At 37.4% G+C, this 26,787-nt stretch overlaps 1 long non-coding RNA gene across 1 annotated transcript in view; it reads left to right on the top strand.

Moving 5' to 3' along the window:
* The window catches only part of LOC128922449 (uncharacterized), a 30,556-nt gene extending 3,989 nt beyond the window's left edge, over window positions 1-26,567 (top strand). Inside the window, exons 2-3 of the long non-coding RNA XR_008471663.1 lie at window positions 24,572-24,620; window positions 24,689-26,567. This is a non-coding gene — a long non-coding RNA (uncharacterized LOC128922449). The remainder of the gene's footprint in view (window positions 1-24,571; window positions 24,621-24,688) is intronic.
* The last annotated feature ends 220 nt before the right edge of the window (window positions 26,568-26,787 follow it).

Genomic DNA, 26,787 nt, shown 5'->3' with positions numbered 1-26,787 from the left:
GAGGCGACAGCAAACAAAGTGAGATAACAAAAGCACTAAAGACACCAAACGTGGTTCAAGATCTAGCTTAATGAAGAAACGAAATAAAAACAAGTAAGGAAGGGCTAAGTTCGGGTGTAACCGAACATTTTATACTCTCGCAATTTATTTATTTAACTTTATTTATATTATATAATACACAATTTGACCCACATATTCGTCATATATATTGTATAAGGTCCATTGAAAGTTGGAAACCCTAATATTAGGTTAGAAGCACCGAGGTCCTCGTGTTCGTTATATGGGGCCTTAAAAACCTATGGTCCGATTTCGGCGATTTTTAGAATGGGGCTGCCACACTATTAACATAGTATTTGTGCAAAGTTCTGCACCGATATCTTCACTAGTACTTACTTTATATATTGTAAAGTAAACGATTCAGATCGTCTTCAAAGTTCTGGTATATAGGAAGTAGGCATGGTTGTGGAGCGATTTGGCATATTTTCACAACATATCATGAGGATGTAAGGAAACTATTACAAACCAAGATTCATGGAAATCGGTCGAGTAGTTCTTGAGGTATGGTTTTTGACCCATAAGTGGGCGACGCCACGCCCATTTTCCATTTTGTAAAAAAATCTGAGTGCAGCTTCCATCTGCCATTTCTTATGTGAAATTTAGTGTTTATGACGTTTTTCGTTAGTGAGTTAACCCACTTTTAGTAATTTTCAACCTAACTTTTATATGGGAGGTGGGCGTGGTTATGATCCGATTTCTTTAATTTTTGGACTGTATTAGGAAGTGGCTAAAAAAAACGACTGCAGAAAGTTTGGTATATATAGCTCTATTGGTTTGCGAGATATGTACAAAAAACTTAGTAGGGGGCGGGGCCACGCCCACTTCCAAAAAAAAAATACATTCAAATATGCCCCTTCATAGTGCGATCCTTCATACCAAATTTTATTTCCATAGCTTTATTAATGGCTTAGTTATGGCACTTTATGTGTTTTCGGTTTTCGCCATTTTGTGGGCGTGGCAGTGGTCCGATTTTGCTCATTTTTGAAAGCAACCTTCCTATGGTGCCAAGAAATAAGTGTGCCAAGTTTCATCAAGATATCTTAATTTTTACTCAAGTTACAGCTTGCACAGACGGACGGACGGAACTCCACTCTTCGCCCTGATCACTTTGGTATATATAACCCTATATCTAACTCGTTTAGTTTTGGGTGTTACAAACAACCGTTACGTGAACAAAACTATAATACTCTCTTTAGCAACATTTGTTGCGAGAGTATAAAAATACGTTTCGACTGAGATCAGATTGGTACTAGGTATACAAGTATTTTTTCAATACCTTTTCAGGCAGTCTCCATGGATTAAGATTCGGCCTCAATTCACATTTTCAGGAATCTTGGAAGCTTTAGTTAGATTCATTGTATGATCTTGACTCCAAGCATTTTTAAGCACTTTCATTGAACAAATTTTAAGACTCCCTAGATCATAACTAACCTTTTAAATAGAGGGGAAAAAAGTTATGGAGTAAGAATCATTATGGGTCTAGTGTAATGGTTTAAAAATTTAGATCGAATCAAGGGTTTAGCGGATGCTCTAATAAACGATCCCAAGGATTTACGTTAACTCCGAGTAGAAAAAGAAAGTTAAGGATGAAACCAAAAAGCTGACTTTATAACAAGACAAAGGTCGAAAGAGAACTATTTTAGTTTCCATCCTTGAGTCGAATGGTTCTATAACTAGATAAGTTGGAAGAAGTGCTTTGAAATGTATTTCTGTAATATTTTATTCTAAATTCTCCAATTCTCCTGAAGTATGTATTTCTGAGGATCTGGAGGATGGGATCATGTGTAGAAGTTCACGCAAGTGAGGAAAGTTTTTGATTGTCATTCACTTGGGAGTGGCCAGAAACGATTCTTCTCCACATGGTTCAAGCAGCTCACGACTTCCGGTTTTAGACCAAGTATCCTCTGGGTAGCCAACAGACATCCGTTTGAAGGTGAGCTAAAGTGAGAAGGCGAAGCCCGCTTATGCGGTTGTGCGTAGGGCTTGGGACCCACCACATAAAAACACCCCCCAATGAAAAATCTACGAAAGCCTCGGATGAGACACCCCCCTTTTGATGACGACCCCTGCAAACGTTTTAAGGGGACCCTTAATTGGGAAGGTGCCTCTGCCCAGCTGGTTGATGTCCTCATACGACTCAAGGCTGACATCACCGCCATCCAAGAAGTGCGATGGACGAGACAAGGACGGAAGAAGGTGGGTCCTTGTGACGTCTACTACAGCGGCCATATAAAGGAGCGCAAATTTGGTGTTGGATTTGTGGTGGGAGAGAGACTCCGTCGCAGAGTCCTGGCATTCACCCCGGTGGATGAACGTCTTTCCACAATCCGCCCACGCCCCAACGGAAGAGAAGGACGATGTGACCAAAGATGCTTTCTATGAGCGCCTAGAACGCTCCTATGAGCGATGCCCCCGCCACGATGTAAAAGTCGTGCTTGGCGATTTTAACACCAGGGTGGGTAAAGAAGGTGTCTTTGGCACAACAGTCGGAAAATTCAACCTCCATGATGAAACATCGCCAAACGGTCTGAGGCTGATCGAATTCGCTGGGGCCCGAAATATGGTCGTCTGTAGTACCAGATTCCAGCATAAGAAAATACATCAAGCTACTTGGCTGTCTCCTGATCGAAACACGCGGAACCAAATCGATCACGTTGTGATAGACGGAAGACATGTCTCCTGTGTTTTAGACGTGCGTACGCTCCGAGGACCAAATATAGACTCGGACCATTATCTGGTCGCAGCGAAGATACTCACCCGCCTCTGTGCAGCAAAGAATGCCCGTCAACAAACACAGGGAAGGTTCGACGTCAAAAAGCTGCAATCGCAACAGACAGCCACGAAATACTCTACTCGACTTGCACTCCTGCTCTCTGAGAGCACTCATCAGCATCTCGGTATAAGGGAACTGTGGAACGGCATCTCAAACTCACTGCGTACCGCTGCAGCCGAAACATTTGCTTTTGGGCAACGACAAAAAACAAGCTGTTACGATGAGGAGTGCCGTCTCGCAGCGGAGAGAAAACAGACTGCCTACCTCGCAACGTTGCAAACGACCACAACACGTGCGGGATGGGATAGATACCGAGAGCTGAAGAGGGAAGCGAAACGCATCTGCAGACAAAAAAAGAAAGATTCCGAAATGCGTGAGTACGAAGAGCTTGAGAAGCTGGCAGACAGAGGTAATGCTCGAAAATTTTATGAAAAAATGAAGCGACTTAACGAAGGTTTCAAAACCGGACCATCCTCATGTAGAGACCAAGGTGGTAATCTGGTAACCGATGTCCAGGGCATACTGGGATTATGGAGGGAACACTTCTGCGACCTGCTGAATGGCAGTGAGAGTACAACACCAGGAGATGGCGAACCCGATCCCCCAATCGATGACGATGGAATAGATATTCCATTACCCGACCATGAAGAAATTCGAATAGCAATTACCCGCTTGAAGAACAACAAAGCAGCGGGGGCCGATAGATTACCGGCAGAACTATTCAAATACGGCGGCGAAGAACTGATAAGGTGCATGCATCAGCTTCTTTGCAGAATATGGTCGGAAGAAAGCATGCCTGAGGATTGGAATCTCAGTGTGCTCTGCCCAATCCATAAAAAGGGAGATCCCACAATCTGCGCCAATTACCGTGGGATCAGCCTCCTAAATATCGCATACAAGGTTCTATCGAGCGTACTGTGTGAAAGACTAAAGCCCACCGTCAACGAACTGATTGGACCTTATCAGTGTGGCTTTAGACCTGGAAAATCGACAACTGACCAGATATTCACAATGCGCCAAATCTTGGAGAAGACCCGTGAAAAGAGGAACGACACACACCACCTTTTTGTCGATTTTAAAGCTGCTTTCGACAGCACGAAAAGGAGTTGCCTTTACACCGCGATGTCTGAATTTGGTATCCCCGCAAAACTAATACGGCTGTGTAAATTGACGTTGAGCAACACCAAAAGCTCCGTCATGATTGGGAAGGACCTCTCCGAGCCGTTCGATAACAAACGAGGTTTCAGACAAGGTGACTCACTATCGTGCGATAATCTTGTACAAGAGTGTACAGCTCCTGGCGTACGCCGATGATATCGGAAGCAACAACCGCGCCGTTTGTTCTGCTTTTTCCCGCATGGATAAGGAGGCGAAGCGAATGGGTCTGGAGATGAATGAGGACAAGACGAAATATCTCCTGTCATCAAGCAAACAGTCGGCGCATTCGCGTCTTGGCTCCCACGTCACTGTTGACAGTCATAACTTCAACACACATACATTTATATGAGGCACGCATGCATCTATATGCAACACGCATGCACTCAACTATTAATAAACAAACATATTTATATGTATGCACAAGATAACCTATTGGTTATAAAAATACATTTGGGCAATTGCATGTGTGCATTTGAAATAACCCCTTATCGTGCAACACATAAAATATACATATAGACATACACACATACATATATAATTAGCTACTAAAGATATATTTAAAAATTGTATTTAAGCGATGACAAAATGAAAATAAAACTAGAATGAAATAATTTCTCAATAAGGCTAGACTATCATTTATTTTCCCCCACCAGCGGTAAGAAATAATTGACACAGCTAGTCTCAATACCGGCTAAACGGTTGCAACGCCAATCACATACATACATGTATTTCTGAGATCTTTGTGTAGCCAAATCAAGAAATGAAGTGAGGGAAAGTTGTGTTCCACGAGTTCATAAAAATCGTTGAAACTATGATTTGAGTTTATATGCATGTACTCAGGAGGTGGTTACTGCTCTGCTAGAAACCTGATAGCAGCGACAAAATTTAAATGGACTTTTGGAAAAAATTTAAAGTAGAAATTTGAACTTTAAAAAGGATTTACAATTCAAAATGGTTTCAAACCATCGATCTGAATCAAGGAGAAATGGTACTCTATAACTTTTCTAACATTCAACCTCTATGAAACATCACTTATTTAACAACAAACAAAGAACATACCAGCAGACATAGCATATTTTTGTGCGCCAAAACAAAAACTTGAATTGTTTCAATCGTAACTTTAAAAAAACTTTTGGGTTAGTAAGTGAGTTTACGGCTTTCAATAATTTCTGCTGTAGCAATTCATTAATATTTCGAATTACACAATAAGCGGCGATAAAAGTGGCTGCCAATAAACGTGGGGGCCGCGAAAATATAACAAAGTGGAAATGAAAACGAAAAAAATGCGCGCCAGCAAAAGTTACGGATTTGGCGCCTTTGGGTATGCTTTGAAAACTTTACGCTATGCAAGCCAGCCAATAATCAAAGGGTTTGCTGGAAAAATTCTATATAAATGCGCATGTATAACTGAATCAGCGTCCACAAATGCAAGTTTCAAGCACTTTACCACAATTGAAGCACTTCGACAGCCACTTCAGGGACTTGAGGGCGTTGCGGCGGCAGCATACCATAATCGAAGTCTGAGGTCAGTCAGACGTACTTCCTTTTTTTGCGTGCTTTACATATTTATTTACTTTTTTATATTGTGTGTTTGAACTTGCTCTCTGCTTGGCACTCTACACCGCCGAGGTTATCGGCCCATACAAGTATGCAATACACAATTTTAATTAGTTTTAAAAGTATTTTAATTTTGTGGAATCTTTTTTCTCTGCTCTGCAAAATTATTCATCATCAGCAATAATGTAAACCCCTTGAATGTGGCGATACAAGAATTTTCGAGTTTTACATTTTAATCTTTTATTCCGCTTTCAAGCGAATGAATGTAATGTTGCTAAGGAGTGTAAGCGCGCTGAAATGTATGCAATGTAAATATGAATGTTGTGGTGAGTGAGTGAGAGGGGAGGCAAATATGCAATTACAACTTCGTCACAGTTTATACTCCCACTCCGCTGCCGATTTGAAAGCACATTCGCGCTTTTTTCATTGAACTGGTTTTTCTCTTTTTGCTCTTTCGTTCTCTTCCTCTCTCTCTTTCATACTTCTATCGCGAATTGATGTTAAGCAGTAATTCGTTTTCCTACAAAACTATTTTCTTTGGCTTGGCTGTATTTTAAGTTTGAAATAATTATGAAAAGTATGTGGAGTTAATGCGTTGCATATATTTGTATCCATTTACTTAAATGGAATTTGAGTGGTTCCTGGAGGGAAATGATGTGGAGTTTCAAATCCATCAACTGTATAAATTATAGTTTACTAATTCGATAAGAAAATATTATCCAGATTATCCGGATAGAAAAAAATACGAAATTTTAACTATTTTTGGAAACTCAGTCTTATAACGCGGTTATTGCTTTAAGGAATCTGTTATCCGGACTTATCCGTTAACGAAAATATTACAAATAAATTCTTATTTTAATTTCTCTTTAGGCCCTCTTTGTAAATTGAGTGATAAAGTCTGAATGCTTTTATATTTGTTTACTTTATATACATAAATATTATCAAATAATCATTACCTTGCTCTTGTCCCATAGCACCTATACTATAATATTAGTTATCTAGCTTTATCCGCGAGGCCCGGGCCTAGGGCGGCACAATTTGGGGGCGGCAAATTTTTCAGAATGTCAAAATCTGATATAATATAACGAAAATACATTTTAAGGATTTATTCTGGTTTTTATACTTTCGCAACAAAAGTTGCTAAAGAGAGTATTATAGTTTTGTTCACATAACGGTTGTTACACCCAAAACTAAACGAGTTAGATATAGGGTTATATATCCGCGAAGAGTTCAAATCCGTCCGTCCGTGCAAGCTGTAACTTGAGTAAAAATTAAGATATCTTGACGAATCTTGGAACACGTATTCCTTGGCACCCTGAGGAGGTTGCTTTCGAAAAAAGCAAAATCGGACCACTGCCACGCCCACAAAATGGCGAAAACCGAAAACAGCGTCATAACTAAGCCATAAATAAAGCTATGGAAATAAAATTTGTTATGAAGGATCGCACTAGGAAGGAGCATATTTGGATGTAATTTTTTTGGGGAAGTGGGCGTGGGCCCGCCCCCAAATTGGTTTTTTGTACATATCTCGCAAACCAATAGAGCTATATAAACCAAACTTTCTGCAGTCGCACTTCTTAATACAGTCCAAAAATTAAAGAAATCGGATAATAACCACGCCCACCTCCCATACAAAGGTTAGGTTGAAAATTACTAAAAGTGGGTTAACTCACTAACGAAAAACGTCAGAAACACTAAATGAATCTGTTACCGAAGCAGTTGACTTTTTTTCTACTTTGCAAGAATTATATAATTTTTTTACCGTTTCGACACATCGTTGGGAAATTTTAAGACAGCATACAAGTTTAAGACTTAAAAGCCTTTCTCAAACTCGTTGGTCGGCTCGACATGATACATGCTACACATTAGAAAAAGAGTGGCCTGGAATAATTGTTGCACTAAACTTTAGTGGTGAAAACAAAGATGAGAAACCTACTACGCGAGCTGAAGCTAAGGGACTGCAGAAAAAATTACAACATCTAGAAACAGCAATTCTAGTCATGGTTTGGAATGCAATTTTGGATTGCTTTAATGCTGCGAGTAAGAAACTTCAGGATTCTCATCTGGGATAAGAATATATGGTTCTTTGGAATTATTTCTCCAAGATATGAGAGATAACAATTGAAAAAGTTCAAAATTATTACCACTATGACAATCGTCGTACAAAACCCGTAAACTTCAGGCTGACGAGTCACGGGCAAATGAAAGAACAGCTTTATCTGGAGAAGAAAATTTTCGAACCAACGTTTACTATCTAATTTTAGATACTTTAAGTGTACAATTAACAGGACGTAAAAGTGGTTATCATAATCCTTACGAAAAATTTAATTTATTTGGCAATTTATATGAAATAGATATCAATAAATTAAAAATTCGCGCAGATAAATTAGTTACCAAGTATTCTGATGATTTTGAATTCATTTGCACTGTCAACTCAAAGATTCTCTAATGAACACGAAAGATATTCGTTCCGCGTAAGGAATATAAAATTTTTTGCATTCTCAAAATCTTCAAGACGTTTATCCAAATGTAAACATTGCTCTACGTATTTTTTTTTTTTTTGAGTATTCCGGCTACGGACTGTTCAGGAGAAAGATCTTTTTCCACCTTGAAAAGAGTCAAAACGTATTTACGCGCAATTGATTACAACGACATAATTGATGTTTTGCTCAGACAAAAGTCAGAAAGAAGATATTTGAAAATTAAGTTATACATTATAGTTTAAGAAAACTGACTATTATTTATGTTGTTAATATTTATTTGTATTATTTAACAATTATACTTTTATGAAATAAATAATATATCTTAATAATAAGAACGGACTCAAAAAAAATAAAATTTCATCCTTTAAAAAGGGCGGCTAATCAGACAGGGCTTAGGGCGGCAAAATACTTAATCCGCCACTGTTTATCCGTTTGCGAAATTATTACAAATAAGTTCATATTATTATTTCTTAGTTAGTCATTTAGTTTATTTCTAAAAGTATGCAATGAAGTTACCCGAAAAGAGTTCTATTGTGTTATCCAAAAGCTTTTTAAGAAGTTTTTTTTTCCAAAATTTAGAAGATTTTTTTCACTAAAAAATTACGTACGCGCATTAAAAAAACGAAAAGTTTATAAATTTGTATACAATTTTCGATATAACATAAAAAGCAAATTAAATTTGAATGATTTAACGAATTTCGAGAAAAATATGTGGGAATCGAGGAGATATTACGGATTTTGCATGATTCACACGACATTTGTCTCTAAAAGTAGTGAAAATTTATCAACAAGAAGCTGTAGTTTTCAAAAAAAGACAAAAAGACAAAAAATAAAAAAAAATAAGTATTTTCTGTTTTTGTATAAAACACTATAATATATTTATGCTTTATCCGGTATTATCCGCACTCTTTAAAATTACCAAAACTCATTTTTACTACATACAAACAGTAATATAATACAGGAAAATATTCTAAAACACTTATCCGAAATTATCCGCATTCGAAATTTTGTTATTTGAACCAAATTTTATGAATTAGAGTTATTTTGGAAAATAAATTGAATCAGATATTAATTAATAACAAGAACCTCTTTCGGAAATTTTTCAATTACACTTTAAGCTTTGAAAACACCATATTATTGCTTTATCCGGTTTATCCGCACACTTAAAAACTATTGAAATGCACTTTTAATGCACAGAAATGCTGTTGTAATATATGGAAACACTATAAAACACTTATCCGAAATCATCCGCGCTCACAATGAAGACAATTTTCATCACATGAACCGAATTTTTTTAATGAGTGATATATCTGCAAAAGAAAGAGAACATTTATTATTCACATGTATTAAAAAAACCAATTTTATTTAAATACAAATCATTTCACATAAACTCAATTAATTTTTTACACAATTAAATTTCTTTCACGCATAAACAAACGTCATCAAATAAAGTCTCGCATAGAAAACTTATAAAACCACAAGTAAGTGGCAGTCAAAAGGTGCTTGCTGCAGCACTAAAGGCCACTACATATAATCAATGCCACTAATTGGAATTGTGGCTTCGACAGTGTAAGTGCACATTACAAGCCTCTATGCCTATGTATATGTGTTTGTAATGAGACAAAACTGTTTTAGGTGTGTGTGTTTATGATAACTAATACAGACTATGTTTGTATGCAAAACTACCACATCCAGGGCGGTTAATGCCTGAGGTTAAGGTGACCACATTGTATAGCATAAATAATTGCGAAGCCACTAAATTCGCTGCGTATGTATGTGTATGAGTCATCCATTTACCTATACTAATGCGCTCATTTGGCTTAATCAATTTCATTAAGTGATTGCAATTAGTGTGTACACTACATTATTGTTCATTTGTGCATAAGTGCGCACATGGTTTGCATATATGCGTTCTTGTGTTTAGTTAATTGATGAATGCATGAATGCATTTTCCCTGTTTGCCCTGATTGTGGTGTGAAAAAATTGGTAGAATATGCAGAGAAGCGTGGTTGGATTGGTGTATAGCTGACGTAAGTCATTTTTAATTAATTGCTAAAAATTGTGGGAATAATGTGAACTAAACAGAAATATGGAAAAAGCGTAAAGAAAAAAATGGAAATGTCTAATTTTTTTAACCGCGATGAAAAACCTCACATTTGACCTGAGAATTAAAATAGATCACATATTTTTGAAGTTTATTGCGTTTTATCCGTATTATCCGGATAAATATTTTCTACGATATTTTGGCAAATTTGGCTTAAATTTGAACAATTTAGGCAAATAACTAATAATTCACTCTTATAAAATCTGATAAGAGGTTTTTAAACAGTAAAGTGAAGGAAAATGTGAAGTTAAATTATTACCGTTTTAATTCCTATCTCAGGATTATTTAAAATTATAACTGAGCTTCCTAACTGCGTCAATCTTAAGCTTTTAAAGTTTTATCCGTAGTATCTGGAAAAAGTGTTATGAAATAATGTAAATCTAGCATAACTCAATTTTCATTTTCATTTTATATTGTTCCTATGTACTATGTAGTATATCATATTCAATAAAGTCAGCCGCTATATTACTTTGAAACTGCGCGTACCTTACTTTGCCCAACTGGTTATGGGCCTATGCACTAAATATAAATAAAATTAAAATTAGTTTTTATTTATTTCCATTTGAAAAACTTTGGGGCCGCGAAAATTTTGATAACTGGCGGCGAAACGCAAAATAGTATCTTGTTTTAAAAAGTTGTTGGAAAATAACCCAAAACGGCTTATCCGAGGGTTCATCGGAAAAAGACTATGACAGCAATGAACGAGCACTGGCGGAGATTACTCTCATGGTGGAGCCGTGTAATTTCTCACATATTGCAAGTGCAGTGACTGCAAAAGACGCGTGGGATTCTCTAATGGCAGCATATGAAGACAGCGGTTTAACTCGCAAGGTAGAGCTTTTGAAAAAGCTGGTGCAGTTAAATATAGAGAAGTTCACTATATATCTACTCAAATTACTGAATTGCAATTGCGATTGTAAATCAGTGATATTTACAAAAATTGATCACAGTTGCTATATGTGATTTTTCAATCACAGTGAATTGATCACCGGTAATGAAATATCACTCATCACTAATCAGTTCGAAAGTATCAATCACTGTTCGGTAACAATATCAGTTCGAAAGTAGCAATCACTGTTCAGTGATCACAGTAGAAATTTTAGTTGTGATTTTGATAATTTTGGGTACGGTGATTACAAAAGCAGTTAAATGTACCTAAAATTTATCAATTAATTAATTGTGAATACAAAAGCAGGTAAATTTTGGATATTGTTAAAATTTATAAAAATGTAAATATAAAAATTGAAAAAAAAGTGGAGTACAAATTCTCATAAATTCGTTTTTTTGTTGTGATCGCAATAGCAATATAAAATTACAGTGATTTAAAAATAGCAATCACTGAAATCACAGTGATTCAAAAATAGCAATAACGCTCATTACTATGGTGCACATGCTGAAAATTTGCTGGACATTATACATTGGTCCAATTAGCACAAAATCGTTCAGCGGCTTCTTGTTGGTGTTTGTTGATGATTTCTCAAGAAAGGTATTTGCTATACCAATTTTGTACACAATCAGATGTATTTGAGAAATTCAAGCAATTTAAAAACGAGGTAGAAACGCAATGTGGTCGTAAAAGAAAAGTTCTGAGGACAGATAATGGTACAGAATATTGTAATTCACATTTTTTTTACGATTTGTAATTCACAATTCATAAAATTTATTCGTGAAAGTGGTATTGTTCATCAAAAAACAGCACCATATACGCCAGAGCAGAACGGAGTTGCTGAGCGGATGAACCGTACTTTAATTGAACGTGTGAAATTTAAAACACTTACGCATATTTGGTTGCACAGTGATGGTTTATATACCAAAGTAAAAACGTTTGAAGTTAGATGCAAAATCAGATGAATTTGTTTTTGTTGGCTATTGCATTGTATCTAAGGCATATCGGCTTTATCGAAAATCTCATAACAAGTTTATTGTGAGTCGTGATGTTAAATTTTTAGAAGATTCCTACAATAAATCCAAACGAGCGGAGCCAAATCTAATAGTTGATATTATTAACGAAAAAGAATCTAATGACATTAACAATTCAGGGGAAGTAATAGAAAGTGAATTGTCTGATGTCAGTAATTCTTCAGATAGTGAGTACGATGAAAACGAAGCAGCTGATCAGCATAACAACAAGTGTGTAGTCCGTCGATCGGAGCGTATTGCAAACAAAGCTAAAGGTAGTTTGTTGTTAAGCATGATGTCCGATGCTGATGATCCTGTAAGCCTTGAAGGGGCATTGAGTAGTCCAGAAGCAGGTGATTGGAAACGCGCAATGAAAGAGGAGGGAGATTCTCACAAATCAAACAAAACTTGGATACTTACGAAATTACCTAAAGGCAAAAGAGCAATAAATTCGAAGTGGGTTTTTAAGACTAAGCGCAACGCTGAAGGTGTGTTTGTTCGTTATAAAGCAAGACTCGTTGTTAAGGGTTGCTCACAGAAACAAGGCGTTGATTATTCGGAAACTTTTTCTCCAGTAGTCAGGTACAATTCATTACGATTTTTATTTGCTATGGCGGCGAAGCATGATTTGTCGATGCATCAATTAGATGCGGTAACTGCATTCCTGAACGGTGAACTTCAAGAAGAAGTGTTCATGAAACAACCTGAAGGTTATGATGACAATTCTGGCAGGGTATGTCGTCTTCTAAAATCATTGTATGGTTTAAAACAAGCAAGCAAAGTTTGGAACGATAAATTGAACGAGGTACTTATCAGTTTGGGACTAAATCGGAGCGAAGTTGATCAATGTATTTACTATTGTGTAAGTAAGCATCGCATGGTGTGGACGATGTGTTGGTGTTTCCTAATGACAAGGAGGCTACGCAGCGGATAAAGAACGAGTTGTCATCAAAATTTAAAATGAAAGACATGGGTTCAGCGTCATCCGTACTTGGAATGAGAGTTCAGCGCGATGAGGTAAAAAAGTTAATCAAACTTGGTCAGTCTGAATATATTTCTAGTGTATTAAAACGGTTTGGAATGAATGATTGTAATGCCGTTGCTACGCCACTAGATTTGTCGCAAAAGCTAACTTTGGAAATGTGTCCACAAACTGAAGAAGCAAAGAAAGAGATGGAAAAGGTTCCATATATGGAGGCAATTGGTAGTCTATTGTATGCTGCACAAAATACTCGACCCGATATTAGCTCCGCAGTCAATTTGCTGAGTCGTTTTTCACAAAACCCCGGCAAAGCTCATTGGCTAGCAGTGAAGCGCGTGATGCGGTATTTGAAGGGTATAGTCAACAAAGGCATAGTGTTCTAGAAATCGGTTTAATTGGTTCTTGCGATGCCGACGGGCAGGGGATCTTGATCAAAGGCGGTCAACGTCTGGTTACGTATTTGTAATGCAAGGTGGAGTTATTTCTTGGTCATCGCACAGGCAGCGAACCGTAGCATTGTCATCAACTGAAGCTGAGCTAACATCCATAGTGAGCGCAATGCAAGAAGCAATCTGGCTGCATCGTATAGAGTCGCAACTAATTCATGGTGGTACAGAAGGAATAAAAATGTACTGCGATAACAAGAGCGCTATTCATATTGTTCGCAACAATAATTTTTCACCCCGTACTAAGCATGTGGATATCAAGGCGAAATTTATACGAGAGAAGTTGCAAGATAAGTCATTGCAACTGGAATATATTTCTACAAACGAAATGTTAGCAGATGGTTTAACAAAGGCTATACCTGCTGTAAAGAATGAATTCATTAATTTTAAATTAGGCTTACAGTAAAGTCTTGTAAACATGTAACATTTAAATATTTTTAATTTAACTAACATATTTTGAGTGTTGTCAGATGTTCCATTAAAGGGAAGTGTTATGAAATAATGTAAATCTGGCATCACTCAATTTTCATTTTCATTTTATACTGTTCCTATGTACTATGTAGTCTATCATATTCAATAAAGTCAGTCGCTATATTACTTTGAAACTGCGCGTACCTTACTTTGCTCAACAAAAAGGATTTAAACTAATTTCCAAACTATTACTTCAATTTAGCATTTAGAATAAATAATTAAGAATATACTCTGACATAATCCGACGGGAGCTTTTTTAAGTAGTAAAGATAATCTAAAAATGTCAAAGTATTTTATAAACGTTTATCCGCACTAAAAAAAATTATTTTATTTCAGAATTATTCAAAAATGATCACCTACCATTTAGTCGCTTCAGTGTTAAGCTTTCTTAGTTTTATCCGTATTATCCGCATAACGAGTTTGAATATTATTTTCAAAATTGTCTTCAAATATGACTTCATTATAACCTTTCCCATGAATATAAAAAATGCCTGCGCTTGACGCGAATTTAAGAAATTTCTGTGGTTTTACTAACGATACCTCTTCCAGCTTATAATATTTATATTAATTTTTTGGTTGAAAACGTTCATAGTTTTATAGAAAAAAATTATCCGACCTTATCTGACGGCTGACTCTATTTAAAAAATGTCAACTGAAAATATTTTAGTGTGGATTAAGTAGTACCATAGTCCTTATTTCGCTCTATCCGGGTTTAATCGAACATACCATTTCATTATTTTTAACGTAAAAACTTATTAGAGTACAATTTTCAATATATTCTTTTACAAAAATACTTTATTTAGCTTTATCCGGATTTATCCGTATAGAATATTTCACAATTTTAGAACAAAAACTTCAATATTGAGTAATTTCCAATACTATATTCTTAAGAATTCCTTATTTCGCTCTACTTTTCATTATATTCTTGTATGAAAATACTTTAATTTGCTTTATCCGGATTTATCCGAACAAGCCGAATTACTATTTCAAAGTACAAAGTTATAAATTTCAAAATTTTGAACGTATTTGGGGAAAGTATTTCTGGTTTTGATTTATCCGGATTTATCTGAATAAGATGAAACACAATTTTAAGGTACAAACTTATAAATTGTACAATTTCCGACGCATTCTTTTAAGTTTTGTGTTATCCATTGCATACAACAGTGTTAAAATATATAAGATATAATAACAAGTACCATCGACTGCGTATGGCATGTTAATAATGCAAGCTATACGGTTGTATCCGCCTGTAAAGGCATTAATTGCTGCACAATTCGTCACAATTAAATGGTAGATAAAAATTGCATCTGTCTTGCATGTACACAGCAATTACGCTATTGAATTATGACACTACGCTGCGAAAATAAAAATGCATAAAAACTCAATAAAAACATTTCAAATGAATGAACTTAAAGTTTTTGGTTTATTAAGTAACTACAGGCGAAATGTGTGTGTCTGTATGAAATGCATTTGCACGCCTATAAGTATGCAATGCTGGCTATAACCTGGTCAGCGCAGCGACTCATTGCAATGCAGTGCCGGGCCGGACCGGCTCACTGAAGCACAGTCGAGCCGAGTGAAGCCAATCCAGTGCGCACTGAAATAGTACAAGCGGAAGTGCCAAAGTACAAGTGGAAGTTGTAAATTTACAACATTTTTTATTATTATTGCTGTTTTTCACTTTTCTCGTAATTTTGCTGTTGCTGTCGCTATAACTGTTGTTGTTGTTTGCGCACTCGTTTGCGCCGTTGATGTTGTTAAATATTGTTTAATTTATGCGACTTTCATGTGCTTCATGAGCGGAAACTCCACAGCACAGGTAAGCTGGTGCGAGCTGAAAGCCAGAGAGGGAGAGTGGTCGCAGGTAGTTGCAGGTAATTCCGCACTCGTTGTTTAATGAGCAGTAAATAAATTGTTTGAGTGTCGTAAATTATTTGTATGTAAGCCGCTACTGAAGTGCCTTTAGCTTTATATATATGTGTGTGTGTGTAATGGGCATAAAATTTATGTTTGTATTTGTGCGCTGACACTCGCTTATTTTTGCGCTGATAAGTTGTAAATTTTTGAAAAATTAACAGTTATTTGCCGATGGTGGTGGAGGAATTGAAGTGTGCAGAGGCTGTGAAGCACTCTGAGTGTGTATGAGGGGGATCCTGGTGTTGATTGGGTATGAAGCTGTAAAATGTGAATTGTGAATATGTCATAATAAATTTATCGTAGTTGCGCGGCATAAAGGTAGTAGGGGAAATGGTCGAAATTGTGGTTCTTATTTGATTATACAAATGAATTTTGATTAAGCGGAATGGAAGAGGAAGTGAATCGATGTTGGTGGAACGGAACCGGATTTTAACCAAACCAAGGGTTCAAGTTGTATCACTTTTAAAATTTACTTGGGAAAAGTCTTCTACAGCCACAACAACATCAGGAAGATATAAGATACATAATCTGCTAAAAACTGTAAAGAATTACATCCGAAAAATTCTGCTTAGTCTCGTCTGTTTACGAGTAGTTATAATCGGAAGTCTACATTTTCTTGCCCAACCGGAGAATGTTGTGTCAAAGCGATTTAGACATTAAATTTAGTAACAAAAATTTATCTAAAATCCGTCGTTTCGTCTTTAATATCTTTTCTTGAACAGACGAATTTTTTCGGTGAATCTCAAGTTGAGAAGTAACGGGGTAGAGATGTGGCTAGAAACCAAGTATTGCCTAGGCTTGAAGGCTTGGAAAATGAAAGGATCATCTTCGAAATGCCTAATCTTCAGTACCTCGGAAAACATTCATTTGATAGGAGACTGCGAATACTGTGGAGATCTTATTACTTGCCATGAAAATGGCATCGGAACGATATTTAAGTGGTTAATATGTTTATCTAAAGCTCAGCCTCATTAATAGTCACAGTCCTTGGCTGAGCAGAAATGATGTAATGCGGACCAGAGCTGATCATCCCAATCATTTGAAGCCAAAAGCTAAAAGCTTAGTCATGAAAGCATATCCACCTTGTTCAACTAATCACACAGAATTTTTAAAAACTTCACTTGTTCGCTGATATGGACATCATTTTAACGATGGTCTGGCGGTTTCCAAAGTAATTCGGTAATCCGAGCTGGCGGTCCAGTGAAATTGAACAAACTAAAGGTTCAGATTGTGGTACAGCAAAAGTACGTGCAAGTAGTATTACCGCAGATGCATATCACCAGTTATCATAATTTTTCTAGCTTGAGAAACTCTGGACCGATGAGCTTTGTTTGCTGTAATTTGTATTCAGTTCATTCTCCCCTACTTCTTTAAAAGCCTCCTTTTCATTGCATATTCATGCAATACTTTCAATGATACCGTATTTTAAACTAAAACTCTTAATGACTGCACTGTATTCATAAATACTCAAACAACTAGCCAGACTGACTCTACATCCACACGCTGCTTCCACTTGTATGTATAGCCTCCACACACTGACCAAAAGTCTATTTGTATGTCGGTAGGCACATATTTCCCACCAGGCAACCCAACTGTCCACGCATTCAACCGCGTGCGCGGCTTACAGCTTGTACCGCCGGCTGTCGCCCAACCGACGACTGATTGTCTGCTGCAGACACTTCAAGTGGACGCTTCCTGCTTTGTATCCAGCGCAGACGTTTCCTCCGTCTCCGTCGTCTTCGCTGGTGTAGTGGATGCTGTAATTGTCCTTGACTGCAAAGCGTTGTCTCTTCGCATGTGCAAGGCGGGCGCTGAAGCGCAGTCCACTACCAGGCGGGTGTCGCCCAGTGGCGGGCTGGTGCGGTTCGCACGGTTGGACGGCACATTACAACCCTTTCGGGCGCATTTATGCGCACATCCGCCGGCGCGTCGTCACCGCTTGGTTGGTCATTAAAGCAAACAACTGCCAAACAAGCGCCACCGAAAGTAGTCTGACAAGCAGTCGGACTGGCTGGACTGGCCGTTGCGCGCATGAATTGATGAGCAGCCGTCGTCGGGGCCACTTCAGACTCGGCCTTCAACTTCAGTCAGCGCGCTGATGAAATGCTGAAAAGCCGAAATGCAATTGCAATGAACGTCGGCGTTCAACAACTTGCAGTGCCGACGTTGTTGCATATTAAAATTATACACGAAAAGTTGTTAATAAAACAAAAACCAATAAATAAGAGTGGCGATAAAAAATGGAAAATTGTGAAAAATCACGGTAACAAGCGGCTGAGCTGACTAGGGACTGTGGGTGGATGCTGTAGGCATGCTGCCGGTTTGGGTTCTGTCATTCTTGTCTGCCGTGCTGTTTGTGGCCTGACGGTATACAAGGCAATTTAATTTTTGCTGAGTTTTTTATTTTATTTTACGCTTTTAATTAAATATTCCATATTTCTCATTTTGCATAATTTCTTCTTTTCTATCTGTTTGCGACTTCCTACTGCTGGGTGGCCGCCGTCGACGCGTAAAATTCAGCGGGCTAATAATAATGTTTCCGTCTTATTTTTTAAATAACAATCCGTACATGTAAAATAAAGTCATAAATCACACTGGAGAGGGGCAGTGTGATAAAAAATGAAGAGCAGTGTATAGTTTTTGTGAGGCGTTGAGATTGCAGCAAGGTACAGTGTTGTAAGCAATAAAGTAAGAGGTTTAAATATAATTCTTATTACTATGTAAAGGTAATTTCTGATTGAAAAGTTAATTGGTTTGCAATTCAGCTCGGCTGAATAAGCCTATATGCTGCTGAATATATATTTGAAAGCGATAAAAATATCGTACATTATATTATGAGAAAAAACGGCCAATTCAGCTGCTGCTGAATAATAAATTAAGGTATTATAATGCAGATAACGGGAGATTAAAGGAAATTTCTGCTTGAAAAGTTAATAGATTTGTAATTCAGCTTAGCTGAAGACATCTATATGCTGCTGAATATAAATATAAATGACTTTAAGACATCGTTTACTGTCTTGAGAGTAAAAACCGTCAGCTACTGCTGAATAGCAAACTCAAGTATTATGATGCAATTAATTGGACTGAATAATTTATTCTAAATAAGTTTATACAAATACGAACTCTAAGTAGATGATATTTGAAAATATTCAGCTGTTGAATAGAAATTGTATGCCATGTAGGCGCTGAATAACTTCAAACTACGCTGAATATGAAGTTTTAAACAAATTTCGAATGAAATGTGAACAATTTCGACTTACAGGTTTGCAGATGTAAAAATTCCAAAGTAACTACGCACATGTACTATGCACGTAGCTTAGATTTCAGCGTAGAATATTCAATTCGTTCCACTGTACTAAATTTTTTTCAATCATAGTTTGGCAGTCAAAATCTATAATCAGAGTAAAACTATGAAATTGTTATTGTTGAAGCATATTCAGTCGGAGACAATATAAATCAAGGAGAAATAAAATGTCCATAATAATAACTTTTTCCAGACAGATCCCCACTTAAGAGAGGGAGAAGAGTACTTAAATTAAAAAAAACTATGTCTTTATTGAGTCCAGCAAATGGCGCTGGGAATATAGCTTAATCTTCTATTCATATAATACCGGATAATAATGGATAACTCCGGATAATACTGGAAATTATAATGAATTACAATTGAAAATATTTATAATAGTTTCGGTTAGGTGTACTTTGAATAGAAACAGATGACTCTGCATGAAACTGGATAAAATCGGGTAATACGGGATAATTGACCATAATGAAAATCCTGAAAATAGTTGTGAAATATTTAATTTGGCATGTGTTGGATAGTAACGGGTTCGGATAATGGATAACCCCGGATAATACCGGATAACTTCGTAAAATGAAACTCCGTCGAATGTAATTATGGAGAATAATCAGAATATTTAATAAGTTATTGGCTCATATTAGTCAGCTAGAGATCAGGAAGGATTAAAAACTGTTTGATATTTAAGGTTCCGTAAACCTGAAAGGCTACGAAACCGATGAGAATATAAATACACGCTGAGTGATACCCAAAAGGAGTATATACAGGTAAAACCACTATTGCTTTGAGATTTTTGAGCTGATATAAGATGAGATCAATATACTTTATTAGACATTCCGGCTGTTAACTGCTAAAAAATAATCATTATAGTCTCAATTATCAAATAAATATTCATTTACACTGTTTAGTGTATCACTTCAATTAATTCTTCTACCATCATTATCCCATTTGGGATGTGTACTGGGTACCGGTACGGGTGTTGAACTTGTTGTTGTTTTGAGACCTTCATCCGTTAGTTCATGCTCGAGGGTAGGATCGAGGTCATAGTATTCAACCCAGAGATCCCAACGGTAGTCAACAAAATAACGATTTATGTTCCACTCAATGATGTAGAGAATTAAATGGCAAATCTTGAAGAAGAAAAGGAAGAGGGAACAATTAACAAAAAATTGGCAATTTGAAAGGACTCACCAAAATGTATTTCATTTTCCGTAAATAGTTGGCAGTATTCTAATGTTAACTGGTGAATACTGAATGGAGTGTAGATATAAATATTTAAAGTACTTAACACAATAACAGTAAAATATTGTGGTAGACGCCACTAATGTGGAACTAATTGGGATTTCACACAAATTAAATCAGTATTGTATCACATGGTACATTTTAGTATTCTTAAGTCACGAATTATATGGAAGTCAAGATTTAAGTTCTGAACTAAGCACTCTAACCCATGCCTCTCAATCTTTTCTCTAAAATTTATGAATGCTTCCTCGTTCGTATATGATTGGACACGCTTGAAATTCTCCGTAAGATTACTAAAAGCAAAAACTTGTTTTTTATACTTGCTTCAATATGCTTGAATACACTAATCACAATCTTATCCTAATTTAAAAAAAAAAGAAACTTTTTATGAATAAAAAAGGTTTTTATAATTTTGAAGCTTAAAACAAGTGGTATTTGAATTAGAGTTTCAACCAATTACAAAATAATACAATTTATGTGTATTTTATACAATGACTGACTATACTTGAACGGTTATTGGTAAATAGTTAGTAGTAAGAACGTTATAAAAATTGATAGTTTTTTACTTAAATAATAATTTTTTTTTTACTTGGTTGTGGCGTGGTTAAAAACGATTTTTAGAGGATGCCTAAGGTTCGGGTATGTGCCGCACTCGTGGAGAGAGGCTAGGGTAGTGTTCATTCCAAAGGCAGGTAAGAACAACCCAAACTACTCAAAGGAGTTTAGGCCCATAAGCCTAACCTCTTTCCTTCTGAAAACATTAGAGAAAATTATAGACGTGCATATAAGGAACGCGGCGCCCCCTGGCAGCCTGTCCAAGGCACAGCATGCGTATACTAAAGGCAGATCTGTAGAGACTGCACTCCATTCACTAGTATTTAACATCGAAAAGGCCCTGGAATATAAAGAGTATGCTCTCGGAGCTTTTCTGGACATTTCCGGGGCATTCAACAACGTTTCAACGGAAGCCATTTTGAATGGCATCGAGTCTATAGGAGTTGAACCAGCCATACGCCACTGGGTAAAAAACCTCCTGACATCTAGAAGGATAACGGCAGAATGGAACGATGCCAGAACTACTAAGGAAGTTGGTAGGGGAACTCCGCAGGGCGGAGTACTTTCTCCGCTCCTTTGGACACTGGTCGTGAATAATCTGTTGAAGAACTTAGAAGGTAAAGCTCCCAAGATAATAGCATATGCGGACGACATAGCCATAGTAATAACAGGAAAGTGTCTGCATACTATTAGCAACATAATGACCAGCACACTCAATACTGTCCAAAATTGGGCAACACAAGCAGGCCTAGGGTTAAATGCGGAAAAAACCGATCTGCTTGTTTTTACAAGGAAATACATAATCCCTCAATGGAGGCTCCCATCGCTAAACGGAACAGAACTATCACCAAAGGACCCCACTAAGTACCTAGGAGTCGTCTTGGACAGTAAGTTACTGTGGAAGCACAATGTGGAAGAAAGGGTAAGAAAGGCTAGTAATGCTCTATATGCATGCAGGCAGTTGCTTGGCACTACCTGGGGGCTTTCTCCCTCTCTCATGCACTGGTGCTACACAGCGATAGTGAGACCAATCATGCTCTATGGTGCTATTGTGTGGTGGAAAAAGTAAACTTATCGAAAGCCATTGGAAAGGGTTCAGCGACTCGCAGCTCTCAGTATAACGGGAGCTCTGAGAACCACCCCTACGGCAGCTCTTGAACGGATACTTAACCTGCCGCGAATAGATCTCTTTGCCGAAACTTATGCGGCAAAATCTGCGGGGCGACTACTGGCGGGAGGAGAATTTACGCATAGAACTTTTGGGCACAGCTCGGTGGGTAGGGGCGGTTTGGCAAGTACCGACTACTTGACCCCACTAATGAACTGGGAAAGAAGATTCCGGGTGAACCTGGAAAAAGATGGCTGGCGTAAGGGAATGATAACCTCACGCAGTACATTGAATATCTACACGGATGGCTCGAAAATGGAGGACGGGGTAGGTGCTGGAATATACTGTCAGGAGTTAGGCGTAAAGCAGCCTTTTAAACTTCCGAACCACTGCAGTATTTTTCAAGCGGAGGTATTTGCTATTGGGAAAGCCGCGGAGCTAGTCCTCAATACAGCAGCCGGCTACTCCAAAGTCAAGCAGCAATTAAGGCAACAACCTCGGTTTGCATTTCGGCCAAAAGTGTCTTGGATACCAGGATGGCAGTGGAGAGAATTGCCAGGAACACGTGTCTTCGCTTCTACTGGGTGCCAGGACATAAAGGCATTGAAGGCAACGAGATTGTGGACGAAATTGCCAAGAATGGTGTAAAACTGTCTTCCGGAAACGCGAATAACATTGGCAAACCCATGCACTGTCTGTTCGATGATCTGGACAGGGGCATGAAAAGAAAAATCCTAGCACGTTGGACAAATATACCGGGGTGTAAAACCGCTAAAGCCATGTGTAAAACCTTAGACCAGAAGTACACCAAACTCATTCTGTCACTCGATAGAAGGGACTGCAGGAGTTTGGTGGGAATACTCACGGGTCACTGTCTGGTGGCGGCACATGCCTACAAAATGGGACTTACAGATCGAGATAACTGCAGGAAATGTCAAGAGCAAGGTGCAATAGAAACAATGAAGCATCTTCTGTGTACCTGCCCTGCATTGTCAAGGCAGAGACTTCGCTACTTGGGGGCCTCACAATATGAGAATCTGGAAGAGGTATCGAAAGTGAAGCCACAAATGCTTTTAAAATTGGCGTCAAGCGCAGGCATCCTAAGAGATGACTACTCCTCGTGGACAACGTGACGGCACTCCATCTGGTATCGCAAAGGACCTAAATAGGTCTATGTGTGGCGTATTGGCCTACCAGTTTAACCTAACCTAACCTACTTAAATACATATGCTTGTTTAAATTCTTAAGACTTTTATGATTAAACATATTTGAAATGCTTACTACTAGAAAAAAAGTTTCACTAACTGTTTTACAGATCTAGGATGTGTTTGAAAACATTTTACATTTGAGAATAAGTTAAGACATCTACACGATATATTTTTACGAACAATATATCAAGCTTGAACGTGCTTGAATGTCGTGTGATAAACACAATTTGTTGCTTATGGCATATTAATAATATGGATATTAACAGATTGACTGCTTGAAATACGCCTTGTCATTTTAAATTCCATGCTTGATATCACTGTGACGTATGAGTAACTATTACTTCAAGCTGCGGGAATGAAAAATAAAACTACTGTGAATTCCATAAAAAGAGAGAATTGAAAGAGGGAGGTAAATATGTACAGATAAAGAGTGAAGAAACTTTTCAGAGCCACAAGTAAAACACTCGCCTTGCCTTTCGCATTGCCTGACTTGCAACGAAAGACAGGAAAATGTCAATTAATATCAAAATGCTTTGATGGATATTTTAATGAGACTTAATTACAGCTGACAGACTTTGAGTGAGCGAAGGCGTACAAATATGAGTGGTGATGACTAGGCCGAGACACAAGGCCATAATATGAAGAGGTACACATATATGGATGAATTTGTGTGTATGAATGATGTAATGACTCGGCCAAATGTGAATGCGAGTTGACTTCGGTTGTTGTTGGTTGTTGGACTGTCCGCGCATCAAATAGTGACTGAATGATGGACAAAGTGGTACAAGTGATTGAAATGTGTTACGAGAGGCCTGAGAAAAATGATTGTATGCAAGAATGTGTGATGTGAGCTGACGTGCAAGTCATCAAGCACAGTTTGTATGTACATATGTTGGCATATGCAAAGTCGATTTGCATGCATTAACTATTAGCGTATTCAGCGTGTTCTTCGTAATAGAGTGTGTACTCTACATGCTTGTTGATTTCTCCTTTTCGCTCTTCACTTCCATGCGATTTTACAAATTCCTACAAATTAATTGCCATTACTCGGCTTTAAATTTGTTCGTCTGTATGTGAGGCATTTAAGAAGAACAAGTGCCGATTCGCATGACAATGTTGACCGTTGCTTGAAGGTAGCGTTTATAGTGGCGGAAATCGGCTATTCAAAGTTGGTTAGCATTAAAGTGGAAAGTAATAGCGGAAATTGGTTGAGTGTGGGCAATTAGAGTATCACTGATTTGTAATGAAAAGAAATTTAGAAGAGAAAACGGAAGGTAATTTTTCTCTCTTTCTCTCTCATTTTATCCTTTTTATAGGTCCAATTTGTTGAAGATCGGAAATAAGTACTGGATCGATGACAAAGAGGTGAGTATTCGTGCATAGGATCATAAAGACCCGAACATTTAATGAAGACACAAATTTATGTCTGGAAGACCAGCGACTTGGAAAAGACCTTTAAACTGAATCAATGATGGAGATATCTTCGAAAAAATCAAAAGTGAAAAGAAGAGGAGCGAAAAGGAGACAAAGCTCTGAGACAAACGTGATATAGGAATAGAGCAAGAGAGAGAATAAGAGAGAGTCTTAGTTTATGAAATGGTTATTTTGAACTTCATCTTTAAGAGAAAGCGAGCGCGAGATGTAAAAAAACAAGAGAGAGGAAGAGATTTTGAGAGGCTTTGCGCTTGAAATGGTTACTTATTTATCTTTTTTAATTGTGGGAATATAAATGAATTAAAGATCGAAAGAGAGAAAGAAATTGAGAATGACCGGGATAGAGAAGGTGAGATGAAGGGAGAGAGGGAATTATAAACTTCGAGAGAATCTTAATTTATAAAACGAACGTCTGGAATCGACCAGCTGAAATAAACCTTCGTTACAGTTTCATATGAAAGGACTGAAAAAGAACTGAATTGATTGCCTAGCTCAATAACTCAAGAGAAAAAGTATTTAACATTACCAAAGAAAAATGTATAAAAAAATGATTTCAAAATATTGAAATTATTTTCCAAAAAATAATTTAATCAATATTTGTACTCTGGATATTATTCACATGCATGTTTATTTATTCGCTATTACTTGAAATGCATAGAACTCACTATTTTCTTGACCCAACTATGCAAATGAACTCAGTGAAAATACCAAACCAACTTGATTTGAAAGCAAAAACGAAACGGAACGTGGTCACTCCAGTTGAACAATAACAAAAAAACAAAAAACAAACATATATTGATTCAGCAAATTTTTGCATATCATTGAATACTTGAATAACTCGCACTATCAACATCCAACAACGGAGCACAATGCTTCAATGGACACAGGGTTGCATGGAATGCATTTTTGGTTATGGCTTTTAGCTCTATATGTATATATTTCATGCGAGATAACAAGTTTTGAGTTTTGGTGGTGTTTGTGGGTCGGATGGTGAAGATCTAGAAATTTAGTTTAAATATATGAATTTGAAGAATCTCAATTGGACTCTCTCACCTTTGCTATTTTTTCGACAAACTTTAACAGTTCCTATTCTAAACTAGAAGTTTTAGAACAAAAGCCAAACCATTGAATTGAATGTATAAAATTCGTAAAAACAATGGACTACCCTAGTATAAATATAAAAAACCACTGTCCAACGGACATTGCCATTCAATTGAATGGAAATGAAAATGGAATATTCGACTGCCTCACTAGCTCCATAACTGAGTAGCTGGGAGAAGGAAGAGCGCACCAAATCGGTTGTGAGTACATATACAAACTATATATAGCGCTGCAGCGGTAGTTGCTGTTTGAATTTATTGCATACAGCCGACGGCCAGTGTCATAGCCACAGCTGAAGCAAAGTCAAAGCAAACTAGTCGATACTGCGCCTCCAAGGCAGAGAGAAAGACAGGAATGTGTTCGCAGCGAAAAATAATAGCAAAACCAACCTAGTTGGCGACTGCAGCTGACATTGGTTACGTGGCTTTGCCATTTACAATCGACAATTTGCTATGGGCTGTTGCTTACTTGTGCTTATGTGCTAAGAAGCACACATACCTTTCATTCAGCACCATAATAACCAGCGGCACTCCTGCCTGCTGCAGCTCTCCCTCGCCCGTTTAAGTGACCACAGCCAACATCCAGGCTTAAATATGGCAAACATTTGAATTGACTTCGCATTGTTTCGGTGCTTGTATTTGCAAGGTATTGTTTAATGCAGTGAATGCCTATTTGGCTGCCTATTCTAACAAGCAAGGATCCAAGTGACCAGGTTTTTTGCGGATACTTTTCGATTCAGTCAAAATTTGCTTAGCTGTGAGTTCGGAAGCCGTTTTCTGTGAGCTTCGTGTAAAACTTCATAATTAAACTTTTCAATACAAAGTTGAAGCCGAAGTATGTTTTACTCTATTACAAGTTTTATGTAAGACAACTGAAGACTGACGTACTTTATTTATGTCTTTTATTTTCTTTTTCCGTGAACCGGTTAGTTTTGGTTAGATTATTGGGTATATCCCCCAACCAGCCCACAAGAGATCCCACTTAGACAGCTAAAGTC

This window comes from Zeugodacus cucurbitae, chromosome 6, assembly GCF_028554725.1.
Source record: "Zeugodacus cucurbitae isolate PBARC_wt_2022May chromosome 6, idZeuCucr1.2, whole genome shotgun sequence".
NCBI lineage: Eukaryota > Metazoa > Arthropoda > Insecta > Diptera > Tephritidae > Zeugodacus > Zeugodacus cucurbitae.
Note: the sequence above shows the minus strand (reverse complement) of the source record. Positions and strands in the feature narration are given on the sequence as shown.